Genomic DNA, 26,087 nt, shown 5'->3' with positions numbered 1-26,087 from the left:
GATTTTTCATCCGCGTAGGTTTTTTGTGCTCCATGGGCAAGACCAAGCACAGCGCTCGAAAGACCGTGGCTGGCTCATCATCTCGCGAACCTGCTAGCACGGGGTCCGAATCGGATGAGCCACGTCGTCCCTTCAAACGGACTGCCCGGCGTTCTCCGCCCCGGAGTTCTCCGTCTCCACAACTCCCCTCGTCGTCTGATGGTGATGACCCCGACTTCGAGGAGGAGCTTGCCACCGAGGACCTTCCTGGCCAGCACGTCGATCGAAGGTCCAAGCCAAAGCCCGGGACTCGCAGGGCGTCATACATGCCACAACCTCCTCCTGCCCAGCCCGCAGGTGAAGCTCGCCGCATCTCATTAGAACCCCCTGCTACTTTAGGTCGTGCAATCACGAACTTCACCACACTTGGCGCGGCTTCATACCTCACTTTCCGCCGCGACATTGATCAATATGCTGTCGTACGTGACTCTACGGACTCACGTTTCCGCACACACGTCCAGGCGGACATTTTTACCACAGTCATAGTTCCTAAGGGGTTATCTATTCATCTCTATATTGATGTTGAGCATATTCGCATGCACCCGGCGAAATATCCGGGTGCCATTGAGCTTATTGAGGCATCGGGGCTTGCCGCCCCGTTTGCCTTTCATTGCGACTTTAATGCTGCTGACATTCACCAGTTCTATGCCACATGCCACTTTGGTCCAAACCACACTGTCAGCTGGATCACCTCTGACGTTCGCTTCACAGCTTCTTATGATACATTTGTTGCCGCACTTGGTTTCCCCAATTCCGGTTTCAAAATACATAGGGATGATCCTAACCATGTGCCTAAGTCCATTGACGTGTGTGGGTATCTTCTCAAGCCACTACGTGAGCTTGATGCGGATGAACGCATGAAGGACCTTACCCAGGTGTCCATCTGGCGGTCACCTTCATCATTTTTCAGTGTCTCATCCGCACCATCTATCCCAAGATGGGTGATAAGGGTTCTTGCAATGGCTATTGTATCGACATCATGTCTCACTTGTTCGAGCACCCCAAGGGAAAAATCAATGTGCCTCATTTTCTATGGCATGAGATTTGGCTTGCTAGCTTTCAGTACAAGCGAGCCTTTCCTCACGCCCCCTTCATCCAGGCTCTTATTAACCATGTTGTTGATTTCTCTGTGGCTGTCACTCACACACATCGCAAGTGGGTCATTCCCGCTCACATGGCGGATGATTATGCTACCAAGAAAACCCCCTCATCCTCTACATCCACTCGCCGCACTGCTGCACGGGCCACCACCCCCTCATCTAGCTCCGCTCCTCTCGGTCGCATTGCCAAATTCCTTGGCAAGGCACATTCTGCTTTGATGAAGGCCGTCTCTTTCCAGTGTGGTATGTGGTTTCTCGTTTAGTCTCCTCCAAGAATGCCCTCAAGGCTCGTCTGAGAGCCTCGGGCGCTCTTGATGTGAGTGATGATGAGGCCCCTCCTGTTGCTCCTCCTACTGATTTTGGCTTCCCATCTGGTCCTGAGTGGTCTGATTTCCTTGACGAGGCTGGTGGCAGTGGCTTGCCTGATGATGCTGATGATGATGGTGATGAGCTCTGAGCGTGTTTGGTGCTGTTGATGTCTCCCTTTTTTGGTACTTGGTGCCAAAGGGGGAGTAATGTATCGTAGTTTTTAGTCTTTGGAGATTTCATGTAATGGATAAACTCATGTATGGCTACTTATGAATGATTGTTATTTGCTATGGATTGCTATGATATCATCATAGACTATTATGTTTTGCTCCACTACTTCTATGATGATCTATTATCTTTACATGTTGATCCATTGGAGCTTCGATTCTTTTATCATGCATATACTAAGGGGGAGCTCCGTACTAAATATCTCCTCAACTATAATGTATGTTAAACCTTTTTGAGACCTATGTATATGTTGTCATCAACTACCAAAAAGGGGGGAGATTGAAAGTGCATGCTATGCCCCTAATCGTCTTTTGGTGTTAATGACAACACATACATAGGAAACTAATTCTATTTGTTGAATGTATCTCAAGATGGCAAGTACTTTAGTAGATTGAGAATTATGAGCCAAAGGTTGTCTGAGAAGTTTGGGGATTTATATTTCGAGAAGGCTCGGGATTAAGAAAAGATGATATAGACTAGTCTTTTGAGTTTACTAATATTGAGTATACGGATCCCGCAATATTAAGAGGGGATCACAGGTTTTGCGATGAACTTGCTCATACCACATCTTTACTGTCATAGCCAATACCACATATTCTCCACTCTGTTCTTATATCAAAACAGGCTTATTGCCTCGGACATCCAGCTCCCTTCGGACGTCCGAGGGCCGGACGTCCGGCTGGCTTCGGAAATCCGTAGCTCTTCACCAGAAGTTTGTGAGTCATATAACTCAGAAATCCGGCTCCCTCCGGACATCCGAGGGCCGGACGTCCGACCAGCCCCGGAAATCTGGAGCCCTGCACCAGTAGAAGTTGAGTTCTATAACTCGGATTTCTGGCTCCCTCCGGACGTTCGAGGGCCGGACGTCCGACCTCCTTCGGAAATCCGGAACCTATCACCAGAAGAAGTTGAGTTGTATAACTCGGATTTCCGGTCCTCTCCGGACGTCCGGTCGCTGTTCATTTCAAAACAGTTCAGTCGTATCTATAGGCCTCGGACGACCGACCCCTGTCGGACGTCCGACCCCTCGCGGACGCCCGGACTTCCGGCAACTGTCGGACGTCCGGACCCTGTGTGACTTAAAGTGTCCCCAACGGCTGTATTTCACTCTCCACTATATATACTCTTCTCCCACCTCATGAAAGGGTGTTCAACACAGCTAGAATACACCCAAGAACACGTTTCCTCTCACTCACTCTTGTTTACACCAAATCCTAGATCCCAAGAGCATTTGTGAGTCCCTTTGAGTGTTGTTCCAATCAAAAGATAGATCGTCTCCCTCTCCAAAGTGATTTGTGATTTGAGCAAGTTTTGAGCAATCCCCGTGATCTTGTTACTCTTGGAGGTTGGAGACTCCTAGGCGGTAGGAGTCTTTCGGAGAGGAATCAAACCATTGTTATATCCCCCGGAAAGTTTGTGAAGGTTTGGAAGCCACCTCAAGGCTTACCACTAGTGGTTGAGAAACGCCTTCGTGGAGTTATCTCAAAGGGAGAATAGGGTGAGCCTTCGTGGCGTTGGTGTGCCTTCGTGGTAACATCCGCCCCTCTAACGGTGACGTAGCTTCCCTCCAAGGAAGTGAACATCGGGATACATCCTTGTCTCTCTTGGAGTTTCGGTTATTCCTAACCCTAACTCTCTACTTGTGTTAATCCTTATTACGTACTTGTATTTGATTATTGTTTACCGCTTGTCTTACTTCACTCTAAATAGCTTACTCCTTGTCATAGCAATTATTAGGCTTACACTCATATTCCGCACTTTTGCCTAAAATTGCTAAGTAATTATTAAAATTTGGATTTGTACCTATTCACCCTCCCTCTAGGTCCATCTCGATCCTTTTCACTTTGGGGCGGCCGTAGTACTCCCGTGGGACACTCACCACGATCATCGTTCTCCCATTCTTTGATTCACTTAAGGACCATGTATGCAAGTAACACATATTTGTTGGGAGATCATCTTTGCTGACCAAAGGCGCTCCCATGACAAACTGTGGCTTAGGGGCTACCACAGCCTTGGGTAACCTGTCGTCTTGGGAAGCCAGAATGTCTTCAACCGGGATACCCCATTCATCCGCCCACTTCTTTGCTAATTCCAAATCTTGCCCCTGCACCGGAGGGGGGACATTCTCGGGTAACACCCTGAGGGGCGGGATCGACTATTTGGCCTGTTGTCCAAGCTGAGGAACGTCTGATCTTTTTTTGCTTGTAGTTGAACTTGATTTGCTCCCACTTGCACTTGCACGTGATCTGCTCTTTTTCACTTCCTTCTGCAATGTGCGTGTATAGTCATCAGGCTTATGGTGTAAGTCATACTGTGATGGAAGGGTCGTGAAGTATTTTTCAAATGCTATTTGCTTCTCGGTGTATTCCGGGCGGGGCTCGGGTTCCTTCTTTTTCATCTGCGCATCATGATGTTCCTTTGCTATCCTGGCGTTTTCCTCGGGGGTACGACCATAAGGTCTGATAGGAAGATTAGCATGAGGGACCTTTGGGAGGGGCGACATCTTGCGCTTTGGGGGGCTCCGTCGCTTAGAAATCATCGGCGGAGCGTTCTTGCTGGCACGCTTCCGCTTAGTATCCGGAGCGGGCGGCGGCGGAGACGGACGACCCAAGTCTGGCGGCGGTGATCGAGATGGACTCGTGTTGTGCTGGCCGACGTCATGTGGAGGGCTTGGAGGTAATGGAGGTGTAGGTGACCTGCGACGACTCGGAGGCGGTGCTGTCCTTGGGGCCGAGCCTGGAAGCTTGATGTAGTTCTTGTCCCATAGGATGACTCCACCCAGTACTTCTCCGAGTGTCCTCTCATCTTCGGGTCCAGCTATGTCGAGCTCCATATCATGAAACCCCGCCATGATTTCATCCACCCCGACTTTAGCAAAGCCAGCTGGAATCTCACGGCCATGCCAGTGTGCATCAGGGCCAGAAGGTAAAGCTTGTCCGACGGCCACCTTCATGGATATGTTCTTGAATTTCTGATGGAGTTCACATGATGTTGACTCCTTGATTCCATCCACGGGGTAGCCGGGACCGCCCTCTATCATTCTTCGTGAATCGTCGGGCGGGGCCTCAGATTTAGCCATGCTGCTTTTCTGCTTAGATGGGGCGCCGGTAATATCAAATGCAGGATCTTCCTGGCGCGCTACTCCTCTAAGCTCATCAATCTGCTTCTGTTGCTCGTTAATCCTGGCAAGCAACTGGTTGAACTTGTCATTCTCCTCATCCTGCTGCCGCTTCTTTGCTCTCTCTCGGCTTCTGTAAGTGTCTTGGTCTCTCGCAAACCCAAGCCACCACGGGTAAGAAGGACCGAAGCCTTGCGTTCGTCCTCCATGTTCGTCATTGCCGAGGACCAGTGTGAGCAAATCTTTCTCTCTATCTGCAGTGAACTTTCTTTTTCCCTCCTTAATTTCTTTCACTATCTTTTTCCAATTCTCCCTCGGTATCCTAAGACCGTCACTGCAGATGAGGTCCCCTGTTTCTTCGTCGTACGAACCACCATGCACAAGGAACCAATTTCTTGCTCTCAATTCCCACTCATCATGGAGTGGTTCAGGTACGATGCCTTTAGCTAGCAGATCTTGCTCTTTCTTATCCCACTTTGGGATGGCAGTCTCATAGCCCCCTGGCCCCAGCTTGTGGTGATATTTCTTCTTGTCGGCATTTATCTTGTTCTTTTCTGATAATGCCTGGGCATCTTCTGACTCCTTGTACTCTTGAAATGCCTTCCATTGATTCGCCTGCTTGGCTAGATACCCCTCGAATACTGGCACTTTCTTTGTCTTCAGATAGTTTTTCCATAGCTTCTTCTTCCAGCTATGGAACAGTTCGGCCATCTTCTTTAGAGTCCACTGCTTGACTTTGGCCCTCAGTTTGTCTGCGGCGTCTTCATTCTCACATTCTGGCAGGTTGAAATGTGACATGAGATCATTCCAAAGATTATCTTTGTACCTTTCGGTGACATAGTCACTATCGGCTGCCCCTTTGCGCTTGTTCCACTCCTGAACGCTAATCGGGACGTGATCCCTAACGAGAACTCTGCATTGCTTCTTGAATGTGTCAGCAACATTCTTAGGAAGCTTGGGTTCGCCCGTAGGCAATATCACCACAAAGGTGTAATGCGTCCGTGCATCCAACTTTCTAGTCGGGCCTCGTTTCGTAGCTTTGCTCGATGTGGAGGCCTTAGAGGGAGAAACATTCGTCAAATGAATGTATATGTATACAATATAGAGCTATGTCCAATATTTTTCACATATTACAAGTGATTGTCGAACTTCATATGTATACCTCGTCGGACTTTATTATTTCTCCACCGGCTTCTCCATCAGTGGAGCTATCACCTTCTCCGTCATTGGACCTATCTCCTGCCCCATCAGCTTCATCTTCGTGTCGGTCGACCTCCATTCCATATCCGGAGGGGTTTAGATATGATGACGGAGATTCAGCTGGTTCAATGTCGGGGCCGTCTTTGATTATATCTTCGAGAAGTTCTTCCTCTTCGAGGTTCCTGATATGTGGATCCATAGTTCTGCAAAAAACGGACATTTGATTAACTAATAAACTAGCATACTATATAAGAGGGGTTGGAAACTTCGAAGTGTCGTTTTATATAGGAGGACCTTTAGTCCCGGGTCTTGGCTAGAACCTAAACTCTAAAATATGTCTAACGGATTCTCTTAACCTTTAAGGATTTAACAAAATAGCGACATTCTAGATGTGTAGAAAATGATCCTATTTTTCCTGATCTCATCTACCCTTCTATATGTCACATTGTCTAGTATCAAAGGACTTTGTTGAACTTTGTACCAAAAAAGAATTATTCTATCAGGAACTCCGTTCCAAAACAACTTTAGCCCCGGGTCATGGCTCCACCCGGAACTCCTAGATTTCTGCATAGTATTCAAAGTAGGAGTACTTTTCTAATTTGAGCATTCAATAAGCAAAACCAAATCGTAAAATAAAGTAGTATTTAAATTAGCATGCATTCAATTATAAGCAAAACTACATCATCTCTTTTGTCCGTACATCGTCGAATATTATCACTAATACTCCTCGAATACTATCATACATATAGCATCACTGATACAGCTAGAACCGTAGCGCCCGACGGGTATCGTCGCGGGCGGTGGACACCCAAAGAGAAGGAACCATCACAGGATCATAGCTCAAGTGAGATCCACGAAGAACCTGCCAGGTATGCTCGAACCTGCCCTCTAACGCAACCATGTAGCGACGGACGTGCTCATCCTCCTCGCTGACACGGTGACGTACCACCTCCGCGGTGTCCGGAAGCCTCGGTACCGTCACTGGCCCACGCGACCGCCACCAAACAAGGAGCAGGTCAACAACGGGCTGGCTCCTCACCAACCTACGCCCCCCGGAAGGTAGCACCTCCCAATAACAGCCGGGCGGAGCCCAATCCCGGACAGGGCCCCTCTGATCAAGCAGGTGTCCTCCGCCGAGTCGACGACGAGGATGCGGGATAGGCATCGTAAAATGAACTAAAAAAATAAAGTAGTTCTATTAATTTTCTTGCTAAAAATAAACTATTAACACTTAAGCATATACAATAGCAAAATTAAACTATTAACACTTAAGCATATACAATAGCAAACATAAGCAATAATCTAAGAAACACTAATTAAGCATCTATATACGTAGAAATGTCTTCTTCTTCTTCTTCTTCTTCTTCTTTCTTATTTTCTTCTCCGCTTCTTCTTCAACTTCTCTTCTTCTACTTCTCCTCTTCTTCTATGTTTCCTCTTCTTCTCCTCTCCTCCTCTTCTTATTCTTCTTTTTCTTCTTTTCTTCTTCTGCTCTTCTTATTTTCCTTTTTCCTAATCTTATTTTCTTATTTTTGTTCATATTTCTTCTTCTTGTAACCCTAACCTAATTCTAAATATTACTAACCCTAATAATCTAGCACAAACCTAATAACGATAGGAATTAAATGACAAAAAAACTTTTTCTTTTTCTTCTTTTCTTCCCTTTTTCTTCCTTTCTTCTCCTTTTTCTTCCTTTCTTCTCCTTTTTCTTCCTTTCTTCTCCTTTTTCTTCCTTTCTTCCCTTTTTCTTCTTTTCTTCTCCTTTTTCTTCTGTTCTTCTCCTTTTTCTTCTTTTCTTCTCCTTTTTCTTCTTTTCTTCCCTTTTTTCTTGTTTTCTTCTTTTCTTCTCCTTTTTCTTCTTTTCTTCTCCTTTTTCTTCTTTCCTTCTACCGGCCGGAGTGTTGGGAGGAGGGGGCGGGGGGCTTACCAGCCGGAGGCGTCGACGACGGCGAGGAGGACTGCGGCGGCAAGGTGGACGGTGGCGGCGAGGAGGACGACGGAGACGGTGAGGAGGACGGCACGCGGCGGCGAGCAGGACGGCGGGCAGCCTGACGGCGTCGTCGAGTTCGTCGCTGTGCTGCGCCGGGCAGGAGAACGAGGAAGAAGAGAGAACGAAATGCGATTTGGGTTGAAAATTTTCTAACTCCCGCTTATATAGGTGGACCTTTAGTCCCGGTTCGGGGCTCGCACCGGGACTAAAGACACCCTTTAGTCCCGGGTGGAGCCACAACCCGGGACTAAAGGCCCTTTTTCGGCAGACCAAAAGGCGGGAAGCAGGGCCCTTTAGTCCTGGTGCGGGGCTCGAACCGGGACTAAAGGGGGTCTTTAGTCCCGGTTCGAGCCCCGAACCGGGACTAAAGTGCTCAGCAGGCGGCAGGCGAGGGGCTTTAGTCCCGGGTCATGGCTCCACCCGGGACTAAAGCCCCTCCTCGGCTGCACAATAAGTTTAGTCCCACCTCGCCCAGCGAGGGGGACTAACACTTGTTTATAAGCCCCGTCGCAGCATCTCCATCGAGCTCTTCTCTAAAGCAGGCTTATGGGCCTAAACTAACTGTAAATTAAAAAATTGACACTATATTTGAAATTGTGGAGAAAATTGAACCTGAATTCAAAGTGAGGTCACTTTGAATTTATGTTTAATTTTATTTACAAATTCTCATATAGTTTCAATTTTTTTCTATTTTCAAAATTAACTATTTTGTTATTTTCAATTAGAAACTATGTTTATTAAAATTCTTTTTGCATATTTGAGAATTTGACAAAACTATGATAATGAAAAGTGTTTGAAATTGAATAAATAATTCAAAACTATTTTTTATTTTCAAAAGTAATTATTTTGACTATCCAAACTATTAACTATTTTGTTATTTTCAATTAAAAACTATGTTTATTAAAATTCTTTTTGCATATTTGAGAATTTGACAAAACTATGATAATGAAAAGTGTTTGAAATTGAATAAATAATTCAAAACTATTTTCTATTTTCAAAAGTAATTATTTTGACTATACAAACTATTAACTATTTTGTTATTTTCAATTAAAAACTATGTTTATTAAAATTCTTTTTGCATATTTGAGAATTTGACAAAACTATGATAATGAAAAGTGTTTGAAATTGAGTAAATAATTCAAAACTATTTTCTATTTTCAAAAGTAATTATTTTGACTATCCAAACTATTAACTATTTTGTTATTTTCAATTAAAAACTATGTTTATTAAAATTCTTTTTGCATATTTGAGAATTTGACAAAACTATGATAATGAAAAGTGTTTGAAATTGAATAAATAATTCAAAACTATTTTCTATTTTCAAAAGTAATTATTTTGACTATCCAAACTATTAACTATTTTGTTATTTTCAATTAAAAACTATGTTTATTAAAATTCTTTTTGCATATTTGAGAATTTGACAAAACTATGATAATGAGAAGTGTTTGAAATTGAATAAATAATTCAAAACTATTTTCTATTTTCAAAAGTAATTATTTATTCGTGTATAAAACGGACAATCTCTCTCGAAGTATCACGATTTCAAACGAGAGCTCATCTCTTACAAAGGGATTTCATTTTTTTGAACTTATTTGAACTCCATACTTTTTGTGTGTTCAAAATGCACCATTCAAAGGCACATCCCAAAATTTCAACAATTTCTGACTTAATTTGGTATATTTCGTGCATTTACTTATTTTTTTTGAGCTAGTTGACCCTGAAATTGAAAAGCACTACAAATGAACTTTGAAAATGTTGAAAGTTGGCATGCTATCATCATTTCACCCACATAGCATGTGTTAAAAAGTTGAGAGGGCTACGACAAAACTGGATGCACTTCGTGTACAAAACGGACGATCTCTCTCGAAGTATGAGGGTTTCGAACGAGAACTCATCTCTTACAAAAGGGATTTCATTTTTTTGAACTTATTTGAACTCCATACTTTTTGTGTGTTCAAAATGCACCATTCAAAGGCACATCACAAAATTTCAACAATTTCTGACTTAATTTGGTATATTTCGTGCATTTACTTATTTTTTTTGAGCTAGTTGACCCTGAAATTGAAAAGCACTACAAATGAACTCTGAAAATGTTGAAAGTTGGCATGGTATCATCATTTCACCCACATAGCATGTGTTAAAAAGCTGAGTGGGCTACGACAAAAACTGGATGCACTTCGTGTACAAAACGGACAATCTCTCTCGAAGTATCAGGGTATCGAACGAGAACTCATCTCTTACAAAAGGTATTTCATTTTTTTGAACTTATTTGAACTCCATACTTTTTGTGTGTTCAAAATGCACCATTCAAAGGCACATCACAAAATTTCAACAAATTCTGACTTAATTTGGTATATTTCATGCATTTACTTATTTTTTTTGAGCTAGTTGACCCTGAAATTGAAAAGCACTACAAATGAACTCTGAAAATGTTGAAAGTTGGCATGCTATCATCATTTTACCCACATAGCATGTGTTAAAACGTTGAGAGGGCTACGACAAAAACTGAATGCACTTCGTGTACAAAACGGACAATCTCTCTCGAAGTATGAGGGTTTCGAACGAGAACTCATCTCTTACAAAGGGATTTCATTTTTTTGAACTTATTTGAACTCCATACTTTTTGTGTGTTCAAAATGCACCATTCAAAGGCACATCACAAAATTTCAATAATTTCTGACTTAATTTGGTATATTTCGTGCATTTACTTATTTTTTTGAGCTAGTTGACCCTGAAATTGAAAATCCCTACAAATGAACTCTGAAAATGTTGAAAGTTGGCATGCTATCATCATTTCACCCACATAGCATGTGTTAAAAAGTTGAGAGGGCTACGACAAAAACTGGATGCACTTCGTGTACAAAACGGACAATCTCTCTCGAAGTATCAGCGTTTCGAACGAGAACTCATCTCTTACAAAGGTTTATTAAAATTCTTTTTGCATATTTGAGAATTTGACAACTATGAAAATGAAAAGTGTTTGAAATTTAGTACATTCCATACATGCATTACATAAAAGGTTTAATACATTATTACATTATTGCACCAATATTCCTATCTATTATTTCTGTTTTCTTCTGGGTCATAGCCATGGAGAATCTTCATCATTCAGTAGGATGCTTGGGTCAGTTTTCACTTTGAAGGGCGGAATTTCATGAAACTTATTATAATCTTCTGACATGTCTGTCTTGTCATCTACTCCCACGATGTTTCTTTTCCCTGAAAGAACTATGTGGCGTTTTGGCTCATCGGACGATATCTTCTTTTGCTGATTTCTTTTTCTCATTTTTGTAGACATGTACTTCACATAGAAAACCTGAGCGACATCATTGGCTAGGACAAATGGTTCGTCCATGTACGCAAGATTGTTGAGATCCACTGTTGTCATGTCGTACTTTTGGTCTACAACTACCCCGCCTCCTGTCAGCTTCACCCATTTGCACCGAAACAAAGGGATCTTAAAAGTAGGTCCATAGTCAAGTTCCCATATCTCCTCTATGTACCCGTAATATGTTTCCAAACAGTGCCCACTCTCGTCTGTTGCATCAAAGCGGACACCACTATTTTGGTTGGTGCTCTTTTTATCTTGGGCAACCGTGTAAAATGTATTCCCATTTATCTCATACCCTTGGAAAGTACATATAGTCGAAGATGGTGGCCTGGCCAAACAGTACAGCTGATCTCCAACGGTGTCGTCATTCATGAGATGTGTCTGCAACCAACTGCGGAAAGTCTTCTCGTGTTCCCCTTTAATCCAAGAGTCAGCCTTCCCGGGGTTTTCGGAGCATAGAATATTATTGTGTGTCATGATATACGGAGCCACCACGGTGGAATTGTGTAGAACTATGTAGTGTGCTTGAGAGAAAGAATGCCCGTTCATACATACTTTTGCTTTCCTTCCTAGTGTGCCTTTTCCTATCAGCCTACCCTCATACCGAGATTCAGGAACACCAATCGGCTTAAGGTCAGGAAGAAAGTCCACACAAAACTCAATGACCTCCTCTGTTCCATAGCCCTTGGAGATGCTTCCTTCTGGCCTAGCACGGTTACGAACGTATTTCTTTAAGACTCCCATGAACCTCTCGAAGGGGAACATATTGTGTAGAAACACAGGACCGAGAATTCTAATCTCTTCGACTAGGTGAACTAGGAGGTGTGTCATTATATTGAAGAAGGATGGAGGGAACAACAACTCAAAGCTGACCAGACATTGGACCACATCAATCTGTAACCCTGATAGACTTTCTCGATCGATTACCTTCTGAGAAATTGCATTGAGGAATGCACATACCTTCACAATTGCCAGGCGAACATTTTCCGGTAGAATTCCCCTCAATGCAACCGGAAGCAATTGCGTCATAAGCACGTGGCAGTCATGAGACTTTAGGTTTTGGAATTTTTTGCTTTCATATTTACGATTCCCTTTATATTCGACGAGAAGCCAGTTGGGACCTTGATACTCAAAAGGACTTCCAAGAAGATTTCCTTCTCTTCCTTAGTAAGAGCGTAGCTGGCACGCCCTTGAAACTGTCCTAGATGCATGCCATCTCTTCCTTTATGACGTTCCTGGTCCTCCCGTGCTTCCGGTGTATCTTTTGACTTCCCATACAAGCCCAGGAAGCCTAGAATATTCACGCAGACATTCTTCGTCAGGTGCATCACGTTGATTGCCGAGCGGACCTCATGGACTTCCCAGTAGGGTAGCTCCCAAAATATAGATTTCTTCTTCCACATGGGTACGCGCTTATCAGGGCCGTTAGGAACAGGTTGGCTGCCAGGACCCTTTCCAAAGATTACTTTTAAATCTTTGACCATATCAAATACTTCAGCACCAGTACGGATGACAGGCTTCCCCCGGGGTTCTGCCTTGCCATTGAAATGCTTGCCTTTTTTCTTTAAGGGATGCTTGGGCGGAAGAAAACGACGATTGTACGGGTACACATTCTTCCTACATTTGTCCATATATATACTTTCTATCTGATACAAACAGTGCATGCATGCATTGTATCCCTTGTTTGACTGTCCTGAAATGCTACTAAGAGCAGGCCAATCATTGATGGTTACGAAAAGCAATGCTCGAAGGTCAAATTCCTCTTGTTTGTGCTCGTCCCACACACGTACACCTAGTTCGGCCCACAGCTGTAAAAGTTCATCAACTAATGGCCTTAGGTACACATCAATATCGTTGCCGGGTTGCTTTGGACCTTGGATAAGCACTGGCATCATAATGAACTTCCGCTTCATGCACAACCAAGGAGGAAGGTTGTAGATACATAGAGTAACGGGCCAGGTGCTGTGACTGCAACTCTGCTCCCCAAAAGGATTCATGCCATCTGTACTCAGACCTAACCATAAGTTCCTTGCGTCAGCTGTAAATCTCGGGAACTCTCTCTCGATTTTTCTCCACTACCGACCATCAGCGGTGTGCCTCAACTTATCGTCTTTCATACGATCTTCCATGTGCCATCGCAACAACTTCGCATGGTCTTTATTTCTGAACAGACGTTTCAACCGTGGTATTATAGGAGCATACCACATCACCTTGGCAGGAACCCTCTTCCTGGGTGGCTCGACCTCAATATCACCAGGGTCATCTTTTCTGATCTTATACCGCAATGCAGTGCATACCGGGCATTTATCCATATTCTCGTACTTCTCACCACGGTAGAGGATGCAGTCATTAGGGCATGCATGTATCTTCTGCACGTCTAATCCTAGAGGGCACACAAGCTTCTTTGCTTCGTACGTGCTGGCGGGCAATTCGTTCTTTCTTGGAAGCATCTTCTTCATCAGTACCAGCAACTTTTCGAATCACGAGTCAGTCACACCGGTCTCTGCCTTCCACTTCAGCAATTCCAGTGTGCTACCCAGCTTCTTCTGGCCATCTTCACAAGTTGGGTACAACAATTTGTTGTGGTCCTGTAACATCTGCTCGAACTGCAACCTCTCCTTTTCTGTGTCGCAACCTCGCCGTGCATCAGAAATGACCCGGCCAAGATCATCAGCGGGCTCATCTGGTTCCCGTTCTTTATCCTGATCTTCTTCTTCATTGTCTTCCATTGCGGTATCAGCATACTCAGGGAACATAGATCGGTAGTTGTCATCATCGTTCTCTTCTTCTTCATCGTCGTCTTCCATCATAACCCCTCTTTCTCTGTGCTTGGTCCAAACATTATAGCCCGACATAAAACCGGACCGAAGCAGGTGGCTCTGAATGACTCTTGAGGAAGTGTAATCCTTCTCATTCCGACATTCAACACATGGACAAAACATATAGCCACCACCATGCTTGTTCGCATCGGCTGCATCTCGAAAAGAATGCACGCCTTCTCTGTAAGCGGCTGTGCGTCAGTCACCGTACATCCATGGATGGCTCATCTGTGTTATACGACAGTATATCGAATACAATCACGATCCTAAAAATTAGTACCGCACGGTCTAAACGAGGAAATATAGTTGCTAACCTTTTAGAATAAGTAGAAATAAAGAGGAAGAGGTTTAAGCATGGCTCAGGCATCTCATATCGTAGTTGTGTTCGGTTAACTGAAGCGGCATCGCTCTAACACACATTTCAACAAACACCTCTAGTGCATCAAAAAAAAGTGGAGAGCTAGCACACACCCACAATCCTCCATCCAAGAAAAATGCAAGGAAGAGGGGAGAGGGGGGCTGTGCTATATATTGGCAGAGGACTTTAGTCCCGGTTTGAGACACAAACCGGGACTAAAGGTGGCGCACATGCGGGCTGCACACCGCGTAGCCCTTTAGTCCCGGTTTGGGACACAAACCGGGACTAAAGGCTCCTTACGGGCCGGGACTAAAGCCTCGAGGGAGGCATTGCGATTTGGGGCGACGTGGCCGGGCCTTTAGTCCCGGCCCAGAGGCAGGCCGGGACTAAAGGGTCCCGGCCAAAGGCCCGTTTTCTACTAGTGATTTATTTATTATGTATATATGTACCAAAATCACCAGGGTTCATCATGGCTAAGTACAAACCAATAGCGCTTGCATGCATCATGCAACATTCATTATTACAAGTTTACCGAAAACAAAAAGGCATATACTACAAGTCTCTAAATACATATTATTGACTTTCATTTATTCGTACAACCCATATGATATACACACTCGTCATAAGCTGATTTTTAACTTAGTACTTGAATTGTAGTTACCTTTTCCTGGCTAACCTGCCCCAAGTGACAACTATAAGCACATATGCTTTGTCATGCATCTTGTCAAAGAAGCGAAAATAAGCAATCCTCCATCGTTTCTTGAAGAGTATAACACAAAACACAACCCAGAGGCCAGCCACAAACCCTGACCCAAGTCCGAAGTAAAAGAACATAATCGACTCCAAAACTTTTCCACTTCTCTTTTGATAGTCGGGTTGTGGTGGTGCATTATTGTTGACCGAGCAGCTTTTATGAAGGATAGGCCCACAAAGGCCAATGTTTCCATTGTATATGGATGGGTTCTCCATGTAAAGAGTGTCAAGCTGACCTCCTGATGGTATTATTCCTGTAAGATGATTATATGACAGGTCCAGAATGCTCAAGTACGTCAGATTTGGCAAGCTTGACGGGATTTCTCCAGAAATATCATTGTTCGAGAAGTCAAGTGACTCCAACCTCTGCATGTCCCCAATCTTGTTAGGTAATCCTCCACTCAATTGATTCAAAGACAAGTTCAGATTTACCAATCCACCAAGAGACGTTATTTCGTCTGGAATTTTAGCCGTTAAATGGTTGCATGAGAAGTCAATGCTCGATATCTCCAAAACACCAACACCTTTGTATTTAAGTTCTCGCCTCTTGATGATTACTGGCATATCACCAACTATAATTTCGAACCCTGCAACGACGGTACCAGGAACCTCTACATATGGTATTGTCATCGCTGTTAGATTTGATAGATGATGAGGTATGGGACCTGATATCCCATTGGCCGCCAGATTCAAATGATAAAGTTTCCTGAGACTTGTGATATTGTTCGGAATATGCCCGTGGAACATGTTGTTGCTCAGCCGTAGAAACTGTAGTTCCCCCAAGTTCCCAATCCACATTGGCAATGTTCCAGAGAATCTGTTCCTTGCTAGATCTAAAAAAGACAGAGCTGTGCAGTTTTCTAGAAATGGTGGAAACTTCCCAGATAATCTATTGTTGCTTAACAATAGAAATGCAATTTCGTTTGTGCTGAAACATCGAGGAAGTTCTCCTTCAAGAAGATTGTTGGCCAAATTCAAGGAATACAAGTTCAATTCACATACAAACAGTGGAATTTGACCTGTGATGTAGTTGGAGAATAGACTTATCATATTTAGATTTGGAGCCCCAAACTCTGATGGCAGGGGTCCTGATAAAGAGTTTCTTCATATGTCCAACGTGCCAAGATTTCTGGGCAACTGAGGTATTCTACCAGATATATTGTTTGAACTAGAATATAATGCTCCCAATGACATGTTACCCATATTTTTTGGCAAGGCACCACTTATTCGGTTGTTGGAGATATCCAAGTATGTGACCTTTGAAAAGGAACTAGAGAACCAATCTGGAAACCGATCGGTTATTCTTGTGCTTGAGATGTCAAGGTGAGTAAGATCCACTTGCCATTTAAGCCATGCAGGAAACAGAGGACCCATCTGGCAAGACGCAAAACGGGCTTCTTGCAGTCTAAAGGGAGGAACCCATTCTGAATCCACCACAATCTCCAACTGATTGTGAGATAATATTACGTGTTGTAAGCTTTTTAGACCATGCAAGTGTTGTTCTGTAATGAGACCATTCAAGTGATTCTCACTAAGATCCAACCAAGTCAAATTAGCGAGGTTACGGATTTCAGGTGGCACATGTCCAGTCAGGTGGTTGCCAAAGAGGTATAGAGCCTTCAGATCTGTAAACCTCCCTATAACTTCTGGTATAGGCCCAGTAATTTTGTTAAAACCGAGATCAAGAATGACTAAGCTGGTGCGGTGTCCCATCCAATCTGCTAGAGGTCCTGTCAGCTGGTTACCCGACAGGCGCAACTCCTGCAGTTTGTTTGAGGAAGAGGAACATTGTGGGAGCCTCTCCGCTTCAAATCCGTTTGAGAAACAATTGTCCAGGTATAGAAACCTCAAGTTGCATAGGTTCTTCAAGTGTGCCGAGGCCATGCTCATCGTGTTTCTACCAGCTGAGAAGGATAACTCTTGCAAGGATACCATACCCCCCAATGCATCAGGAAACGGGCCATACAGGCCACCGTTGTTATAATCAAGGTAGAGCCGCTTGAGTCTCGTTAGGTTCCAGAACCAACAAGACGCAACTGGTTGGTCAAACTTGTTGACACCGAGGTTGAGCACCTCAAGAGTTGTGGTAAGGTTTGAGTGTGGGAGCGATTGGTTCGCACTTTTTAGCGAGCAGCCTTCAAGATGAAGGGACCTCAAAGGAAGGGCGTTCACCGCATGAGCCCAATCAGACACCATACTCAGGTCTACGAAAATCAGGCTGAGAAACCTTAGAAGTGGTAGACGTGTTAACCATGAGAGATCCTCGGAGTACACGTTTGCATAGCTTGAGAGATCAAGATAGTGCAGCTTGGAGAGGTTGCCAAGATGGGGAGGCACTTCCCCTGAAAACGGCATCCCGGATAGGTTGAGACATCTCAGGTTTCTCAGAGATCCCAGAAATTCAGGAATGCTGCCAGCCGGGCCCACGAGGCTGTTGGAGCTGAGATCAAGATGCTCCAGATGGGGCAGGGAGAGCAAGGAAGGACTTATCTCGCCGGCCAGCTCCTGGCCTCGAAGGTTGAGCGCGACGACATGGCCGGTCCGGTTGCTGCACCGGACGCCCCTCCACCGGCAGCAGTCTTCTTTGCGCCGCCATGAGGCGAGCAGGCCAGCGGCGTCGCTGCTGATGGTGATGCCTTGCTTGAACGCCAGCAGCGCGTCCCGCTCCTGCGGCGTGCAGGCGGCTGCCGCTGGCGGCTGCTGCGCCAGCGCATGTGGTGAGGCGGCGAGCAGCACCGCGAGGAGGAGGAGCGAGTTTGGAGGAGGCATGGTGGATGGTTGGTGTGCACTGGGCAGACAGTAGTGGTGTGCCGTGCGCGCACTCCGCGTCGGCACTGCATGCTTTTGATGGGTATATGGTCCAGATCGGAGTCGGCGAGTCAGTCTCAGTCGTCGTTTTGGTTGGGCCGCTGCCCGCTGACTAAGGTAAGACGCGGCGACAATAATGCAGCGGAGGTCAGTGCATGGTGGCGAACAGGCCACGTACCGAGGTACTCCCTTCGTCCGGGTTTATTAGGCCCCCAATCAGATTACAGGTACCAAGACTCCATCATTAATGTCTTAGAATAATTTATTGCTAATGTAAATTTCCCTTGACTTATTGCTAATGTAAATTTCCCTTGACCCATGCATGATTTATTGCTAATGTAAATTTTCCTTGACCCGCATGCAATCCATGCTCAGCTAAGGCGCGCGCTGTTACTTTTTGGCAAGCTGGAACACTGCATGGCGCATGCATGCCCCCAATTGAAGGATTAGAAGCGCATGCATTGGCTGGCTGCAAGAGCAAGCTCGCGCCATTTTTTGCCAGCTCGCGCCATGTTGCTTTGCAGAGCAGGTTCGCACCATTCTTTTGATTATTAGCTTGCCCCATGTACACTTCACGCCATCATTGAAAATTTGAAAAAGAACTTGGTGTCTCCATTATAAATACAGGCATGGTCTAAGCATCCTCCAACTGCAAAGTCATTGAGTTATGCTTACTTTCGATCTTAATATACCACCCGAGCTACAAGTCCATGACAAAGGAGAAGGAAGCAACGGCCGCAGGCAAGGCCGGCTAGGCGTAGGTCATGCCGGCTGCGGGCGAGGACAAGCTGCTGTTCGCCACATAGGCAGCTCGTCCGGTGCTGAACGCCATCTTCGTAGTCGTGGGTTCGCCGAGCATGAGGACAGCGGCGCGTACGGCGCACATGACGACGGCGCTTTCGTTTCTCACGACGGCGGCGCGTACGGCGCACACGACGACGACGCTTTGGGCGCTCACGACGAAGGCGCTTTCGTTTCTCGCGACGGCGGCGCGTACAGCGCACACGACGGCAGCGCGTACGGCGCACACGACGACGACGCTTTCGGTGCTCACGACGGAGGCGCTTTCGTTTCTCACGACGGCGGCGCGTACGGCGCATACGGCGACGACGCTTTCGGCGCTCACGACGAAGGCGCTTTCGTTTCTCACGACGGCGACGCGTACGGCGCACACGATGATGACGGCCACGACACGGACCAGCAGGACGAGGAAGACGGCCACGGCACGGACCAGAACGTCGAAGATCATGAGAACAACAACATCATTGATCTAAGTAGGTTTGCTTACTTTGTTCGCCAAATATCAAACTGCGTGTTGTTTAACAAAATTCTAATCTTATGTTTGTTGTCAGATGTGATGGCCAATAGGAGGAGAAGGACATTTCATACTGATGACGATAAGCGTTTACTGTACATGCCATTTTGGAGATAAATGGTCGTGGTCCGTTGAAACGTGGGGTGACAAAGAAAATATCAGCTAAACATAAAGTGCCGGTTAGGGTTCTTCGACGGATATGGGACAATGGTAGGAGAGGTGGTGGTGTGAATGCGGTTATCAACAAGAGGGCGGGCAGAGTTGGTAGAAAGCGTGTTACATTGGACTCAGATGCTTTAGCTGCCGTCCCTCCAAATGATCAAACAACAATTAGAGATGTTGCCGGTGCATTGAACATGGCGAAGACCACCGTTCACAGGCTTTTGAAGGAACATGAGCTACGCAAACACACCAATGAACTCAAGCCTATGCTAACGGAAGAAAACAAGAAAGCTCGTGTCATGTATTGCATTTCAAACCTAGAACCTGCTAGTATGCCGGAGAACCCTGTCTTCAAGGATTCGTTCAATGTGGTCCATATTGATGAAAAGTGGTTTTATCGTACAAGGAAAACCCAAGGGGTTTATTTGGGCATCAACGAGCCGAATCCCGTGAGGCACACCAAAAACAAGGGACACATCGAGAAGATCATGTTTCTTGCTGCTGTTGCTAGGCCGAGATATGATATGCAAGGCAATTGTACTTTTGATGGTAAAATTGGAATTTGGCCCTATGTTGAGTGGAAACCGGCGCAGAGGAGAAGCCCAAACAGGCCTAGAGGAACTTTGGAGCTCAAGCCATGCGATAGAGTCGGCATGAAGAAGAGCCGGGAATACTTGATCACAAAGGTGTTGCCGGCAATCAAGGAGAAGTGGCCGCAAGAGGATCGATGCAAGCCTATTTTCATCCAACAGGACAATGCCAAGACACATGTCCGACCAGATGATCCGGCGGTATGTGCGGCGGCTACTCAAGATGGTTGGGACATTAGGGTTGTGATGCAACCACCTAATTCTCGAGACACTAACGCTCTAGATCTTGGCGTTTTCAACTCTCTTCAGTCCGCGTTTGAGAAAAAGATGCCAAAGAATCTTCAAGAAATTCTTCAAAAAGTGGATGAGACCTGGAATGAACATGATGCAGACAAGTCCAACCGTGTGTTCCTTAGCCACCAAGCCGTAATGCGGGAAATAATAAAACACAAGGGTTCCATAGACTATGATCTTCCTCACCTTAAGAAGAAGTCTTTTGGAAGGGGCAAACTACCACGTAGGCTACCTTGTGAGCCCGAATTTGTAGTCGCGGCACTAGAATATGTAGCCTGAATTTGTAATGCAATGATGTCGTCCGAGCAGACAGCGCCCGCGGGCAGAAGAACGGCGCGTGCCTGTTAGAGCATGGTTAATAGTATAGCCAACTGCTGGCTATAAGGAGTATTATAGCCCACCTTATAGCCAGCTTGTACAATAGTTAGCTATAAAAAAGAGTACTACTTTTATCATATAAGGCCCACGTTTTATTCTCACAAAGCACCTAGGAGCACGTGCTAGATCTGACTCTTCACGAAGAGCCCGCTTCCTTTCTCTCTCCTCTTCTCTCTCATCCAACTCAGCAGAAATATAGTATTTTAATTCTTACAGCCTGCTGACTGGACCTTATTGTACTTGCTCTTACACCGTACCCTACTCTTTATGTAGGCTGCCGCGTGTTGGGATCGACAACAAGAAATCGGGCCGGGTCGTATGTAATGCCCCAAGTGTGGAACTTTCCCTTTTGGGTCCTGTTGTATGTGGGTCCACCCTGTCAGAGATATGTTGATGACACTTATGTCTATGTTTCCCTGTGCCACCCTGAGTTCATTGCATGTCTTCCTTGCATGCATGCTTAGAACAACATATCATGTCATCTCATCTCCTTATTCTTGTGATTTCATGTGACTCTTACTCTCTGTTTATTAGCATGCATGCATCCATGCCATGTCATTCATTGCCCTGCCTTTTGTATGCATGTGATATTGATAGGTGTGAGGGTGTGGTTTAGTAATATTTTGTTTGATGCCCATGTGATTATGGTGTGTGCAATGTAGGAGTGAGTGCTAGTCATTTAAGCTCTTGCTATTTAAACTCCTTTTCCCTTCTATTATTTCATGTCAAAAATTCCTTCTTCCAAAGTGATTTTAAAAATGTCTGGTGGTTAGAGTAAATTGTGTTTATGAGGAGGTGAATTTTTGCTGATTTGTTCTTTGTCTTTATAGGAGCAAATAAACCCAAACAGTAAATAAATTACTGTTTTGCGTTTAAACCAAAATGGCTCGGAATATTTTATTTCAAATTTATTTGAGCAGGCCATAATTCCTTATGGCTAGGGGCTTTTTGCTTTGATTTTTTTACCCCAACAGGACTGCTATAGTTTTTAAATCCTATCTGAGTAGTTCTTTCTTTTTAAAAATAGAAAACCAAACCCGTCGCAGTCTCGGCCTATCTATCGCCTTTGGCATCCGACGCCGCGGCCCAGCCCACTTCGCCCGGAGTCACGCGCGTGGGCGTCTTCCTCCTCCACTTTCCAGCGAGGCAGGTGGTCCCACCGGTCAGTCTCACTCCTCTTCCCTCCCCGAGCCGAAGCTCCCCGCACATGGCACAGCGGCGCGCCCCTCGTTCCCCTCTCGCCCTATAAAACCCCTTGGCGTCCGTGCCTTGGCTAGGGTTTCCCTGCCGCCGCCGCCGCTCCACCAGATCTCCCTCCCTCCTTCCTCTCTCGACGCGATGAGGTAGGCGCTGGTTCCGCCATGGCCGACGGGTGAAGGAGGTCACCGTCGACGCCGTGGTACCTTCTCCTGCGCATCAAGGGCTCCAGGAGCACGCGGGCTTCACCACGGGCTCATTCCCGCCGCCAGATCGACGTTCCCGGCGCTGCTTCCTCTTCCTCCAGGAGCCCTTCTTCTCCGACGAGCTCCGCCGCGACGCGCTCTTCTTCGCGCTACTTCCCCTTCGGTTGCTCCCTCCTCGACTCGAACACGAGGTAGCGCACCCCCTCCTTCCTCCCTGCCTCAGATCGGGCGCCGTAGCCGTAGGAATCGCCGGCGTGACGTCTCTGTCGCCGGAGCCGCAGGTCGCCGTGGCCACGTCTCGGTAGAGGCCTTCGTGCATAGCTAGGTGCGGGAATGGATTCGTGTGGACGAGGGCTTCCTCCCCTCCACGAATCGGAGACGGATTCGACCCGCATCGCCGGCGAGGCACCTCCTCTGTTCCGGCCAGTCGACGGTAGCAGTAGTAGCTAGGGAGTGCTCTTCTGTTTTGCTGTGCATATATGCTCAGACAACGGATCGTAGCGCAGTGGTAGAGTGTGTTTGTGCCTGATGGAGGGGCGCGGGTTCGATCCCCCCGTCGGCCTCTTTTGGAGTTTTGCTATTTCAGTGCATAGAGATCTGTGTAGATGTTGCCTTGATCCCTTCCTCCACCCTGTCGATTAGACGACAGAGGCGTGGTGGTGTGTTGCTGCTGCTAGACACTAGGGGTGCTGGGTTCGATTCCCAGGGGCCCCTATTTCTTTTGCTACTCCTTTTTCTTTTTCTTTTTCTGCTTATGATTTTCTATATCCTAACTCCTACACAAGTGGCTTGTCAGTTTTGTTATTCCTGTTGTTTTTTTTAACTCCTTCACACAGTGCTGATTGTTCCTGTTCCTGCTAGAATAGTGGAGTAGATATAGTTGAGAGTATGTTTTGCACACTAGGAGGTGATAAATAGTATTGCTAACTTGTGATGTTTATGGTGGTTGTACCTTAGTGAAGAGGATTCAACCTTGATAAGGTCATGATGCTAGATGCCTTGACAATTATGTGTGTAGTGCTTGGAGATGATAAGTTGCACTAGCTAATCTTGCATAGCCCTAACTTTTGAACTTTGGTGTGGGCTAAGTTGAACTTATAGCTTTAATTGTTTTGCATGGAAATACTGTGATGTGGGTGCCTCCCCCTCACCACATGTTTTGATGTGATGTGATGTTCTAGGTGGCTCTATGTTAGCATGTGGAGGTGTGGTTCCTAGTTAAACTTGGGTAGATTGTTGTGGGGATTGATCCTTGAGAATGACATGAATCCTAGAAAGATCCTAGGAGTGCTTGTGAGAGTGTGCACCATAACATGGCCATATGTGGGGGTGTGCATACCCTCTTGTTAGCTTAGAGTTTCTTTTGTTTTGAGCTTGATGCTAGTGCTTGTGAGGAATTGTGTGTGTTGGAGTTGTTGATGTGCATGACACAAACATGGGGTTCAAACCCCCATGTCACTTTGTCATTGTGCACATGAAACTCTCCTATGTAATTGTCATCTTATAAGCATACCTTATGGATTTGCATTTACATCTTGTTGAAAGTTTGGGCCTTGTTTCCATGGTATAGATGGAGCCCAAGGGCATGGATTTTTTTTGTGTGTTAGTAGTAGGGGTTTGTGCTCAACACCATAGTGGTGTCAATCACCTCTTAGTGACATGTGTGTGCAAACTATAGTGACTCAACACCATAGTGGTGTCAATCACCTCTTAGTGACTCAGGTGCAGGAATTTTCACTAAGTCCCTGAGAACTGATGGTTTTGGGAAAGTTTGTGGCCTTGTATCTTCTAGAGTTTAATTCCTTTTGCTGTGATTCTTTCTGGAGCTTGTAGTGTTCTTGGTTGGCAACAGCCACATATATTATTTGTCATATTTGAAGACCTGTAGCTATGTTGCATGTTGCTCACAAACAGCTAAGATCCATTCGAAGCTGAGGATATCACAGGCAAGATGACATGACCTTGATCCCATATCTAGACTTGTTATGTTAGTTTCGATTCCACGTCATATTGCTCGCTGCCTACCACTGAAAATATATTGCCTCTTCATATGCCATGAGCCTAAACACCTTACTCTTTCCTAGCAAACTTGCATGGCTAGGTAGGCTTGCTCAGCTACTAATGTTAGCATTGTTAGTTGCAGGTGTTTATAACTCATGAGTTGACAGGAGATTGATATCATTATATTAATTTCTGTTATTTATTTAATGTATCTATATACTTGGTAAATGACGGGAGGCCTAGCCTTTTGCCGGGTGTCTTGTTCCGTTATTACCGCCTTAGTTACCGGTTACCGGTGTTTGATTCCATAATGATCGCTCCTAACACGTTCGGGGTTGTTATGGGGACCCCCTTGATAAATCGCGTAGTGTTAAGGCTTGTCCGGCAAGACCCAACATTGGTGTTAATTTGCTAACAACTTAATAATAATCTGCATAGGGAGTAGCTACCCCGAGGTTTCTTAATCAACAACCCGGGCCAATGCTCCTCATGAGTGTTGGTCCAACCTGGGCAGACTATGGGGCCACCACAGGGCAACCTGAGGTTTGGTAGACCTGTAGTGTGACTCATCCGGCATGTCCTGAGACTGAGATACGCGGCTCTTATCAGGGTCGTCGACACGTCGTGAAGTCCTGCTAGTCTTGTCTTGCCTTAGCGGTATATCTTGCGTATAGGAATCCCGGTGAAGCTTTGGTTTTCCCAGAGTCGAGGTTTTCCTCTAAGGAATCCGACGAGATCACGAGATTCGTGATAGAGGATGCCTTTGCGGCCTATGTTCGTTTGTGATGGACTAGTTGGAGCACCCCTGCAGGGTTTAATCTTTCGGAAAGCCGTGACCGCGGTTATGTGGCAACTTGGAATATTTTGTTAACATCCGGTATTAGAGAACTTGAACATAAACTAATAAAAATGCCAACTGTGTGCGTAACCGTGACTGTCCCTTCGAAGACCTCTCTTCGACCGGGGACACGGTGGGGTTATGAATGCCGTAGGTAGGTGTTTAGGATCACTTCCTGATCAAGCATTCTCGATCGTTAGCGTAGACCATTAACACTTCCTTCTCGCATAAGCTAGCCACTTATTCAATCTTAGGATGCAGCAGCCTGAAACACTTCACCCCTTCCTTACCCAATAACATGACTAGTTCTGGCACCAAGGTCTTAGATTGCTGAGTCCCCGTGGCTCACGGATTCCTCCGAAACTTCCAGCAGGTACAGGTACCCCAGAGACCGATGATCCCAAAGGCACCCAGCTGGCGTGGCAGTACGACGAGGAGACAGATCGCCTTTACGTGAACTATCCAGAGGACTGAGTCGTGGTCGTGATCGTGGGCCTGCAGCGGGTAGCATAGCATTTTCCTTGTTATGTAGTCCGTACTGGAACTACCTTGTTTGTATCTGCGTTGTGCTCTGTATTATTAATAAGAAGACAGTTGAATCCCAGATTGTCTATTGTATTTAATGTTATGTGCTATGTTTACTTGCTTGCGAAACGCTTAGATGCGCTTCTTTCCTATTCGGGGCCTCGACCCCCAGATCGGAAAGGACCGCATCTTGGTCGTTACAAGTTGGTATCAGAGCCTTACGACCATAGGAGCCTTTGTGTGATCGTATTTGGCCGAGTCGAGTCTAGTAAATGTTTTGAGTCTTAGTTATATCGGAGAGTAGGTTTCATTTTTCTCCTCTTCTTTGCTCTAGTGAGGCTTTCGTCTTAGGAAATCTTTAACTCTACTCCTTTTCTCGCTCAAAAAAATTTTTTAGGATCACGCGGGTGTTTGCGAAATCTATATGATTTCGATGTGACGGAATCATGTCCTGGTGCCTCCTATCTGCTCTAAGTATCAGGGGAGTTGAGCTCCAGGGATTATCGCGCACATCGCCATCATTCAGAT

The 26,087-nt window shown here is 45.6% G+C and overlaps 1 pseudogene; it reads right to left on the bottom strand.

Moving 5' to 3' along the window:
- Positions 1–14,864: 14,864 nt before the first annotated feature.
- LOC123402626 lies at positions 14,865–18,045 on the bottom strand (annotated as a pseudogene).
- Positions 18,046–26,087: the final 8,042 nt, after the last annotated feature.

Source organism: Hordeum vulgare, chromosome 6H, assembly GCF_904849725.1.
Source record: "Hordeum vulgare subsp. vulgare chromosome 6H, MorexV3_pseudomolecules_assembly, whole genome shotgun sequence".
In the NCBI taxonomy this organism is placed as follows: Eukaryota; Viridiplantae; Streptophyta; class Magnoliopsida; order Poales; family Poaceae; genus Hordeum; species Hordeum vulgare.
This window is presented reverse-complemented; position numbering and strand designations above follow the sequence as displayed.